Genomic DNA, 13134 nt, shown 5'->3' with positions numbered 1-13134 from the left:
ATATGTCGATATAGTACATGTACATATCGTCATATAACACATATCGTACATATCACACATGTCAATATAATGATACATGAAGATATATGTGACATATATGATACACTTGGCGACATTATGTTGTATGATATAACATTTGGGAATACATTATAAACGATGATATAATCCGCGGTGATATAACGAACAATGTTACGCTGCAAAGCGATTTGTTACGAAAGTATTATTACAAAGTATCGTTATTAAAGATACATGATGCAATGTTTTATTAATATTCGTATGATATAATGTAATATAACAACAGATAAGAATATTGATTCAGCTTTCGTAGGTTGTAGATGTTCCTACATGTGGTCCTACATGTAGATTCTCTACATGAAAGAATAATATGGCAATATAACGAGAGTCTTTCATTATTGAGTCTTTCCTTATAAATAGTTAAAGAGACTATTATAAAGTCTCTTAAAGAGACTTTTCCTTAAAGAGAATTTCTCTCAAAGAGACTTTCCCTGAAAATTTTCCAGAAAGTCCAAACAAAAATTAAGTAACAGAAAAATTATGTCATTCATCCCGAAATTTATCAAGCTAAACCAAGAGCATGTAATTGAAATTCATTTCCCAGAAAATTCGTTCGAATTCCGTGGCCAAGGTGCTCGAGGCTCGCGAGTCACTCTCCGGTTGTTGCCGCAATCAGATTTGTCGCTATTTTCGTTGCGGCTTCCGACGAAGATGAGGATAGGTGAGCTTGCCAGGAGAGGATGAAAGAGGAAAACGATAGAGAGAGAGATCGTCGGGTTATCGTTCCCATGAAAGCTCGAGCACGTTCTGATTTACTCCCCTGTCCAAATGGATCAGCTGATGGGACGAATCACGTCGGTGCGATGCATAAATTGCCTCGTATTCGTTGCAACGACGTTTCGACCGACTTCTTCGCGTTTCTTCGCCGTTCCTTCGCGCTTTTTCTACTCGCTATATTCTTTTATTATTTTCGAAGAGAAATGTTTATTCAGAAGTTTATTTTTTCGCAAAAGTTTACTGCTATTTTGTTTACGTACGATGACGTTATCGGTTTCAATTTGTAACATTTCTGTTTAATACTTGAACAGTTTCTACCTGTTAGGTATGGAGATATATGTGAAGATGCATATGTGGAAACTGCATTAAGAATGAAACGATTTCACAGAAGAAATTCAATGACCTTGACCCTCCATCATGTATCATCGAAAGTAAGGAAGTCTTTCGGTCAACAAGACGGTCTTTTATTAACGTTATTGGGACTGTCATCTTTTAATGATGTTTGTGATGTCTCCGTTATACGCTCGTTGTGGTCACAGCTGTCATTTTATACAATCATCGTTGCGACGATTATAATCGATTGTTTCGTTTGAATCACCATTTCTGACGTGCAGAAGGTGTTCGACATAAAACATTAATCTTTATTTTGTATTTTCACATGTCATTCAAATATTTCATTCGAAATGCACGTTCTGAGAAAATGTTAGGTTAGGTTCTACATATTTCATCAATTGAATATTTATATTTCCTGAAGCAATTACAGGTAATTTTTTAGCACTTGTTTTATCTAAAAAATTAAATAAGGTGTTCGACATAAAAAATTAATCTTTAGTTTGCATTTTAATATGACGTTCAAATATTTCATTCGAAATGCACATTCTGAGAAAATGTTAGGTTAGATTCTACATATTTCATGCATTGAATATTTGTATTTTTTTAAACAATTACAAGTAATTTTTTAGCATTTGTTTTATCTAAAAAATTAGATAAGGTGTTCGACATAAAAAATTAATCTTTAGTTTGCATTTTAATATGATGTTCAAATATTTCATTCGAAATGCATGTTCTGAGAAAATGTTAGGTTAGGTTCTACATATTTCATCAATTGAATATTTGTATTTTTAGAAGCAATTACAGGTAATTTTTTAGCACTTGTTTTATCCAAAAAATTAGATAAGGTGTTCGACATAAAACATTAATCGTTATTTTACATTTTAATGTGACGTTCAAATATTTCGTTCGAAATGCACATTCTGAGAAAATGTTAGGTTAGGTTCTACATATTTCATCAATTAAATATTTATATTTTCTGAAGCAATTACAGGTAATTTTTTAGCACTTGTTTTATCCAAAAAATTAGATAAGGTGTTCGACATAAAAAATTAATCTTTAGTTTGCATTTTAATATGATGTTCAAATATTTCATTCGAAATGCACATTCTGAGAAAATGTTAGGTTAGATTCTACATATTTCATGCATTGAATATTTGTATTTTTTTAAGCAATTACAAGTAATTTTTTAGCATTTGTTTTATCTAAAAAATTAGATAAGGTGTTCGACATAAAAAATTAATCTTTAGTTTGCATTTTAATATGATGTTCAAATATTTCATTCGAAATGCATGTTCTGAGAAAATGTTAGGTTAGGTTCTACATATTTCATCAATTGAATATTTATATTTTCTGAAGCAATTACAGGTAATTTTTTAGCACTTGTTTTATCTAAAAAGTTAGATAAGGTGTTCGACATAAAAAATTAATCTTTAGTTTGCATTTTAATATGATGTTCAAATATTTCATTCGAAATGCACATTCTGAGAAAATGTTAGGTTAGATTCTACATATTTCATGCATTGAATATTTGTATTTTTTTAAACAATTACAAGTCATTTTTTAGCACTTATTTTATCCAAAAAATTAGATAAGGTGTTCGACATAAAACATTAATCTTTATTTTGTATTTTAATATGACATTCAAATATTTCATTCGAAATGCACATTCTGAGAAAATGTTAGGTTAGGATCCACATATTTCATCAATTGAATATCTATATTTTCTGAAGCAATTACAGGTAATTTTTTATCACTAGTTTTATCTAAAAAATTACAAGTAATTATACGAATTTTTGTTCTGGCTGCTTTGTTAAATTATTTCCTTGAAAAGGGAGATACGACTACCTCGTGTAATTAGAATTACGGTTCGGGTAAAAATGAACATGGTCGATTGAAAACGAGAAGATGACAAGGGCACAGTGTAACGAAAGGTGTAAGAAAGGTCAGGCTCCGGTGATTCGCAAATCATTTACGTATCCCCATGCTAATTAACGACCCTCCAGGCGTGTCACATTTAAAGGAACGATCTCGTGTAAAAGTTAATGCGAGCACGCCCCTCTGTAGGGAAGAGCACGTGCATCGCCGGATGCACTGGTTTTTTCATTGCGCATAACAGCAGGTGCATCGCGTACGAGTTAAATGCAGTTCAGCTTGACCCGGCAGCGATCGACGAACTGCATTTTCACCTTGAGGTAAAAATAAAATAGAGCATAGAAAATGGCGTTTGAACGACACGTTGGATGTTCGCGCCGCAAATCCGTTTTAGCGAAAACTGCGCTTTTGTCGCGATTTAGATCGTAAACACTTGTTTACGTCGACGCTGATGCATTTTAATGTACATGCACCTCCGTTCTTTTATCTTCAGGAAATGGCCTGTAAAAGGTTCTGTGCTTTCAGTGAACTTTTTTGTCGTATAATGTTGCAATAATTAAATCATAGTTTTTCTTCAACGTCATTTATTGGAGGAATCTTCAACAGTGTTTATTGAAAGGGTGAGCATGTAAAAATTATTTGGGAGGTATGAGATTATTCTGGGAACGATCGATTTCCTCAGATTATAATTTAGTGATATAAACGCTAATGCTTTAACGATCGCTTTCTTAACTGATTTACTATAGAGGATACTATAATAAAGTAGTAAGAATGTTAATGATAGTATTAATATTAATGGTTCCATAATAATAATACTCGTTTAATATTAATGATATCAGTGTGCATCGTACGTCAAGATCAAGGCCGACGTGAACTCATACACGGCGAATTTTAACTCACTTTAATGTGGCATAGCTCTTCGACAGTTACTAAATAACTTAATAACCAAAGCAGTGACTTGCACACTCAAAATTACTCATTTTCAGTACGAGCTTACATTATTCAAATTTCAATGCGGATCTTAAATATTCATAGACAAAATATATTGATTAAAATGAAAGAAGATGCAGTCTTAACACTAAAACTACCAAACTGGTCAAATAACCGCCCCATAAGTTTCTTATTATAAGGAGCACATTTTGTTAAAGTACATTCCTTAAAATCAGCATTGATTTTCATCAAGGTAAAGAATAAATGTGTGTACTAATTTATGTTTGCTTGATTGTTTATTTATTTTTTAACTTCATTTTTAATTTCAAATTAAGTACGCATTATACTTCGGTAGGTTTAGTGTTAAATTACGTGATTATAAATTAGACTCACCGATGTCTTAATCAGCGTTAATCAAGGTATTCCATGTGCTTCGTATCTTTACGTAACGAGCACTCGAAACTTCCTCCCTTCGAGACACTTGGACGAAAAGTAGAAAAGAATTGGCTACATAAAACGTACAGAAATATAACTCACATCGAGGTCGGCACCGAGGTACGAACGAAACGATTTCGCGTATAACATTCGAGCGTCTGGTTAGGTTCGGCTGTCAGGTTCGATCTATTAATATACACTGCGAGCTGCCTGCCTAATTCCTAATGGAATATTCGTACAGATTTCTCGACGTGGACGCCTTAAAAGTACTCCCTTGCTGGATCATACGTGATCAAAAGCTGTACGATTTCGATTCATCAAAATATGCGCGCAAGGAAAACGATTAAAACGATTAATGGTAGACTTCGCATTGACACGAATCAAAGATAATACGATTTTTTCCAGGTTTAATTATCAGTTCGTTACTTTGCACTTTTCGTGCAATAATGATGCAATGATATTTCATTCTCTTTGTACTACTAACGACCCTTAAGATGGTATCTGAATTTTGTACTTAATTTAGAGGAATTAATGGTAATAGGTTCATTAAAAATATCTGTAAGAGCGAGTCAATGAGGATACACGTTAATTGCAGAGTAACGTGTAGTGTATTTATCAACGATGTTGATGCGATTCATTCATGTTCCTCGAATAGTAAGATCACTAAAGGATGTAGAACTATATACTAAAACGAAATTTACTAGGAAATTGTTTCGTGACGAGCGACGAAAATAAACCGGCTTAAGGTAATAGCTGAGGAAGCTGTCATCACATATTTTACTTTGGAATGTTCGAAAACATTACTTAGAAAATGACCAAAAATATTGCAAAAGTTTATCAATTTAAATGACTCAGTTTCAAGGAACGACAGTTCAAAGGAAATCTGCTATTTGTTAAACTTCAATAAATAGTTTTGTATGAATTTCAATGTGAAGTATAAAGTGGGAGTACCAGGTGGCTATATAACGCGTGATAAATATGATGTTTTGCAATATAACTCGTGGCTCTATGACACGTAATGAAATGTTGGTGATATAATTTGTGGGGAGTTCAATATGGCGATGTAACGCATGGTAACAAAATGCGTGGCTATATAGCGCGTGGCAGTACAACACGTGGCTATATAACGCATGGTAATATAATGCGTGGCTATATAGCGTTTGATAAATATAATGATTTGCAATATAACCCGTGGCTCTATGACACGTAACGAAACGTTGGTGATATAATTTGTGGAGAACTCAATATGGCGATATAACGCATGGTAATATAATGCGTGGCTATACAGCGTTTGATAAATATAATGTTTTGCAATATAACCCGTGGCTCTATGACACGTAACCAAATGTTGGTGATATAATTTGTGAGAGTTCAATATGGAGATATAACGCAAGGTAATATAATGCGTGGCGATGTAACGCGTGGTAATATAACGCGTGGCGATGTAACGCGTGGTAATATAACGCGTGGCGATGGAACGCGTGGTAATATAACGCGTGGCGATGGAACGCGTGGTAATATAACGCGTGGCGATGGAACGCGTGGTAATATAACGCGTGGCGATGGAACGCGTGGTAATATAACGCTTGGTAATATAACGCGTGGCGATGTAACGCGTGGTAATATAACGCGTTGCGATGTAACGCGTGGTAATATAACGCGTGGCGATGGAACGCGTGGTAATATAACGCGTGGCGATGGAACGCGTGGTAATATAACGCGTGGCGATGGAACGCGTGGTAATATAACGCTTGGTAATATAACGCGTGGCGATGTAACGCGTGGTAATATAACGCGTTGCGATGTAACGCGTGGTAATATAACGCGTGGCGATCGAACGCGTGGCGATGGAACACGTGGTGTTGTAATGCATGGTGATATAACGCGTGGTGTTGTAATGCATGGTGATATAACGCGTGGAGATGTAACGCGTGGTAATATAACGCGTGGTAATATAACTCATGGTAATATAACGCGTGGTAATATAATGCATGGTAATATAACGCGTGCCGATGTAACGTATGGTAATATAATGCGTGGTAATACATCACGCTGCTATATAATGCAAGGCAATATAACACAGGTAATATAACAAGTGGTAATACAGCAAATATAACCAAAATTAAAAAAATAAAAATAAATGAAATAAATAATCTTACCTTTAATTTCTTGCTGGTAATTCTTCAACCTTATTCCATGAGTCCATTCTTCCAATATTTTTCCTCCTCGCTAATCGAATATTTCTTCTCCCCAACGGTGCTCCAAAAATTGTAGCCTCTTGTAGAGCCCCCAAACGTGCAGTTAATCAACGAACACGCGATTCAGAGTATTTTCTCCGAAAATACACTCGGAGTTACAGATGTTTTTGTTCGTCTGAGCGCAGGAAAAGAAGTCATGAAAGGTAGCATTATTCGGTTGTAACGAGACCCTCTAAGTTCCCTTTTTGTCGCAGCTTTTTGCGCGCGAAACAGTGCACGGTACATCGAAGCGCACTTCAACGTCGAAAGAACATTACTGTATCCTCGATTAATTTTCACAGGAGGTGATTCAAATTTTACAAGAAAAGAGTCTTCGTGAAATTTGCTCGTTAAGAATTTCTTCAAGAGTTCTCTGCAGTTTCTTAATTCTTCTCTCGAACTTCCGAAAACGGCACAGCCAAATTCTTTCGCGGTGACCTTCGAACTGCTATCTTTAGAGGGATCGTCCTTCGAACCACTCGAACGAATCCGAAATCGAATCACGGAACGCTTGTGTTCGATGACATTGTCATCAGCGGAATTTTAAGAGGGAAGGAACCCCAATTTCATGCACACCGGAAGGAGTCTCCGAAGCGCGGGAACTTCCACCTCTTCTTCTTTCTCTTTGTTCCTGTTTCAACATAACGCGTGGTGATTTAATGCGTGGCGATGGAACGCGTGGTAATATAACGCGTGGCGATGTAACGCGTGGCGATGGAACGCGTGGCGATGTAACGCGTGGCGATGGAACGCGTGGCGATGGAACGTGTGGTGTTGTAATGCGTGGTGATATAACGCGTGGCGATCGAACGCGTGGTGATAGAACACGTGGTATTGTAATGCGTGGTGTTGTAATGCGTGGTGATATAACGCGTGGCGATGTAACGCGTGGTAATATAACGCGTGGCGATGGAACGCGTGGTAATTTAACGCGTGGCGATGTAACGCGTGGTAATTTAACGCGTGGCGATGTAACGCGTGGTAATATAACGCGTGGCGATGGAACGCGTGGCGATGTAACGCGAGGTAATATAACGCGTGGCGATGTAATGCGTGGTAATATAACGCGTGGCGATGTAACGTGTGGTAATATAACGCTTGGTAATATAACGCGTGGTAATATAACGCGTGGCGATGTAACGCTTGGTAATATAACGCGTAGCGATGGAACGCGTGGTAATTTAACGCGTGGCGATGTAACGCGTGGTAATTTAACGCGTGGCGATGTAACGCGTGGTAATATAACGCGTGGCGATGGAACGCGTGGCGATGTAACGCGAGGTAATATAACGCGTGGCGATGTAATGCGTGGTAATATAACGCGTGGCGATGTAACGTGTGGTAATATAACGCTTAGTAATATAACGCGTGGTAATATAATGCGTGGCGATGTAACGCTTGGTAATATAACGCGTAGCGATGTAACGCGTGGTAATATAACGCGTGGCGATGTAACGCGTGGTAATATAACGCGTGGTAATATAACGCGTGGCGATGGAACGCGATGGAAGCGAAATATGTTCTTCAAACTTTGTTCAATTTCATCCTGAAGCGTCTTCTGGGGCGTCGATCCGGGAATTCGAAAATTTACTTCCAACTTTGATTTCTAACCGACTTTTCTGTGTACGTGTTCTTTCTGAATGCAAATAATCCTCTGTCCTTATCCGAACTGACCCTTAACCTTCCACCGTGTTTCCTGTTTGACCCACATTCGAGAAATTCATTCCAGGTGACATCGATTTGCACCGGCAATTTCGAATCTTTGAATTTCTAGATGACTTTCCTTTGTGCTGTTCCCCTTTCAGCTTCTTAATCTAAACAGACCCTTAACCTTCCATTGGATTTCCTACTTGACCTACATTCGAGTAATTAATTTTTACCGATGACAATTCGGAACCCACTGTTGCATAATAATTACAAGAAATATTAATCCATTGTTATCGAGGATGATTCAAAGTTTAATTAAAGTCTGGAAGACTCTTATGTTCCTTTCTCTGACCACTTTTTTTTCGAACACCCTTGTCTTGGTCTAAATTGTTCTTTAACCTGTGTTGGCTTTTTATTTAACCTCCAAGAACTATTTCTGAAAATTCACTTTGGTACAAGGCTTAACTAGGATCTAATGACTAAATTGTCTATTTCACCTAAATTCAATTTGAAACCCTTTCACTGTCCTCTTTGCAAGTTTATTTTCAATCTTGTTCATATTTCATCGAATTTAAACAAGCATGTCTATTTTTATACTGACCCTTGACCTTCTATTGAATTTTCTATTTGACCCATATTCCTAAATGCGTCAATTTCCGCCGATTACAATTTCAAACCCTTTCAATCTCTTATTTCTCTTATAACGACTGTCGTGTCAGATCTAAGGAAGCACTCTAAAGTTTTAGGTATTTATAGAGCTCTGAAGACATGGGGTCATTACGAGAGACATGGGGTCATTCTAGGGGAAATTGGATCTAGGGACATCTGAGTTACGGGAGATATGTGGTTCTAGGGATATGTTGGATCTAGGGATATATGGAATCTAGGGATATGTGGAATCTAAGGATATGTGGGATCTAAGGATATGTGGGATCTGGGGATATCTGGGATTTAAGGATATGTGGGATCTAAGGATATGTGGGATCTAAGGATATGTGGAATCTAGGGGTATCTGGGATCTAGGGATATCTGAGATCTAAGGATATTTGGGATCTAAGGATATGTGGGATCTAAGGATATGTGGGATCTAAGGATATGTGGGATTTGGGGATATCTGGAATCTAGGGATATCTAGAATCTAGGGATATGCGAGATTTAAGAATATGTGGGATCTAAGAATATGTGGGATCTAAGGATATATGGGATCTAAGGATATATGGAATCTAGGGATATCTGGGATCTAGTGCTTTCTGCGATCTAGGGTTCTAGGGATTTAAACATATCGAAATCTAGGAAAATTTGTGTTTACCGGTGTATAGGGATATTTGGATTTATGCATACCGGTGTCTAGGGATATCAAAACATAGACATACCGAAATCTAGACATATGTAAATCTAGGTATTCTGGAATTTAAAAATATCTGGATATAGAGTACAAGAATCTAGAGAAATCTGTTTGTAGATATCTAAATGTTTGAGAACATCCAAGAACCTAAAATATACTATATGTATAACGTACCATGTTCTATATAACGTTCTATAATAATATACCAACACGTTTCCTTATTGTACAATAGTACAGATTACAAACGTTCAGCCCCAGAAATTCTGCACATATTTCGAATAATAAACTTTATTGCAATTTGAGCTATGCTCGAAAGTTAATGCATGAAATTGCAGTTCCTATTGCACGAACCCAGTAATAATATCCGAAATGTTCCTCCTATGTTCATGATCAGACGCAAATAATTACGATCAGTTCCGATATTCCTACGAACTTATTCCTCCGAAAGTAGCTGTCTTCGGTGAAACCCTTAACCTTCCATAGAAGTCGCAGTTTGACCCACTTACTAAAAATTAATTCCGGGCCGCATCAATTTCCCGCGGTGACAATCGCAAATCCCCCGATCGAGTATATCGTTCTCGCAACGTAGGTAATTACGATTTAATGCCACGAGCCGAGTCGAAGCAGCGATCCAATTTCCACGGTGACACAGTTTTCCGCGAGGAGGTTTCCACGTGGTGCGAACAGGTCTGGAAATCGCGATCGAAGAGCTTTTCGAGAAGAGCGCGGGGTCGCGGTGAAACGTGTACGCAAGCACGGCACAACACTTCACGGAATACTGACAAGTCTGAGCAGAAGAAGAGTCCACGACGATGCCATGTGACCGTCATTCCGTGCTCTCCTTCTCTTCTCTTCACTGCCACCACCCACGCATCTGGCAATGCCCGAAGAAACGCCCATGTGCGCTAGCAACGTTTATTTCGAGATAAACAAGGAGAGAGCCGAGAAGAAGAGACCGGTGCGATGCGGTGCATGCCGGCGAAACAGCGTAAAAGGGAAACCGGGGGTATATTCCTCGAATGGCCAGGAACACACGCGTGCTCGACTAAATATAATTAGAAGATTCGGAGATTGGCCCCTGCCGCGAAACCACGACGAACTTACCCTCTCAAAAATCGCTTTATAGACTTTCGTCTCCGAACATTGAATGTGGATTATAGTTTTACACATCGAACTTGGATTCATCATTCTGCTGCTGCATCATATACTATACTAGTAAAATACCATTCTAACAATTGTACATGTACAGCTAGCAAGTCCAAACAGCTGTGACAAGGGTGTTTGAAGCGATTTCGTAAAATGAAATAAAAAAATCTATGTTAACGTTGTGTGAGCCTAGCGGTGTATTTTGAAGGGATGTATTTTGAATAATAAAATTAATTTTGTTAAAATAACTAACTCTTTTCTTTCTATTTAAAAAGTTCCGCAATTTTTCTGACGTACTGTGTGTATAGTAAAATGGGGGAGTAATAAAGTAATAAAACAGCAGAATAGTAAGATGATCAGCTCGTGAGTTAGCAGTGAGTAGTACAATAACATTATAGTAGAATATTGAAATAATAGATTAGTAGATCGGTAGAGTAACAGAGTAACAAAGTAATAAAACAAAATGGTGGAATGATCGCCCCGTGAAATAGCAGCTAGTAATATAATGATATTGTGCTAGAATAGTGGTATACTAGAATAGTAGACTGGTAGAGTAATAGAGTAACGAAGTAGTAAAACAAAATGGTGGAATGATCGCTTCGTAAGTTAGCAGCGAGTAGTACAATATTATTATAGTAGAATATTAGAATAATAGAATAGTAGACTGGTAGAGTAATAGAGTAGTGAAGTAATAAAACAAAATGGTGGAACGATCGCCCCGTAATCTACCAGCGAGTAGTACAATAACATTATAGTAGAATATTAGAATAATAGAATAGTGGATCCATAGAGTAATAGAGTAATGAAGTAATAAAACAAAATGGTGGAATGATCGCTCCGTAAGCTAGCAGCGAGTAGTACAATACAATTATAGTAGAATATTAGAATAATAGAATAGTAGATCCGTAGAGTAACAGAGTAACGAAGTAATAAAACAAAATGGTGGAATGATCGCTTCGTAAGCTAGCAGCGAGTAGTATAATACAATTATAGTAGAATATTAGAATAATAGAATAGTAGATCGGTAGAGTAACAGAGTAACGAAGTAGTAAAACAAAATGGTGGAATGATCGCTTCGTAAGCTAGCAGCGAGTAGTACAATATTATTTTAGTAGAATATTGGAATAATAGAATAGTAGAACCGTAGAGTAACAGAGTAGTGAAGTAATAAAACAAAATGGTGGAATGATCGCTCCGTAATCTACCAGCGAATAGTACAATACCATTATAGTAGATTATTAGAATAATAAAATAGTAGACCCGTAGAGTAACAGAGTAACGAAGTAGTAAAACAAAATGGTGGATCGCCCTGTAAGCTAGCAGCGACTAGTACAATACAATTATAGTAGAATATTAGAATAATAAAATAGTGGACCCATAGAGTAACAGAGTAACGAAGTAATAAAACAAAATGGTGGATCGCCCCGTAATCTACCAGCGAGTAGTACAATACCATTCTAGTAGAATATTAAAATAATAGAATAGTAGACCCATAGAGTAACAGAGTAAAGAAGTACCAAAACAAAATGGTGGATCGCCCCGTAATCTACCACCGAGTAGTACAATACCATTCTAGTAGAATATTAGAATAATAAAATAGTGGACCCACAGAGTAACAGAGTAACGAAGTAATAAAACAAAATGGTGGATCGCCCCGTAATCTACCAGCGAGTAGTACAATACCATTATATTAGAATATTAAAACAATAGAATAGTAGACCCATAGAGTAACAGAGTAACGAAGTACCAAAACAAAATGGTGGATCGCCCCGTAATCTACCACCGAGTAGTACAATACCATTCTAGTAGAATATTAGAATAATAGAATAGTAGACCCATAGAGTAATAGAATAACGAAGTAATAAAACAAAATGGTGGAATGATAGCACGGTAGGCTAGTAGCGCGGAAGAATCGAAACATAGTGAAACATGTTTCACCGTTTCGGCAGACTGGGAACAATATATTATCGTCACTCAGGTATTTCAAGTACTACGTGTTGTCTTTTCAAACCTAATTTGATTCGCGATAAAATCGCGTGTAATCCACACGTTAATACAGAAGTAATTTGTTACGTCTGATTTTTGCAAGATCTGATCGTTTTAAGTAAAAATCGAACGTCCCTAACAAAGAGTACACGGACAGTTTATTACGTATGAAGAATTTGTGTTGGGGTAAGGTTAGTGCTGCGCGCGTGCACGCTTGCGTGTCTGTCACGCATCTGCGTACGGAAACAGAGCGGAGCGCGTATTTCCTCCAGAAATGAAGAGCCACGTTTCCTTTCGGAGTAGAACACGGTAACCCTTTCAATGTGTTCCCTTCGGCTCGTAATCAGCCAGACGGTTCTTCGAAAAGTTCTGATTTTTAATAACACTGTAGGTAAAAATGTTGCATGGAGA

General features: G+C 37.3%; 1 protein-coding gene across 1 annotated transcript in view; it reads right to left on the bottom strand.

The window, feature by feature from the left end:
- Window positions 1–10422, bottom strand: part of stumps (DBB domain-containing protein stumps) — a 62369-nt gene extending 51947 nt beyond the window's left edge. Inside the window, exons 1-2 of the mRNA XM_076530280.1 lie at window positions 10098–10422; window positions 6522–7230 (exon numbers count right to left, since the gene is read on the bottom strand). The gene's annotated coding sequence lies outside the window, so the exon portion shown is untranslated. The remainder of the gene's footprint in view (window positions 1–6521; window positions 7231–10097) is intronic.
- Between the last annotated feature and the right edge of the window lie 2712 nt (window positions 10423–13134).

Source organism: Megachile rotundata, chromosome 1 (genome assembly GCF_050947335.1).
Source record: "Megachile rotundata isolate GNS110a chromosome 1, iyMegRotu1, whole genome shotgun sequence".
NCBI lineage: Eukaryota > Metazoa > Arthropoda > Insecta > Hymenoptera > Megachilidae > Megachile > Megachile rotundata.
Note: the sequence above shows the minus strand (reverse complement) of the source record. Positions and strands in the feature narration are given on the sequence as shown.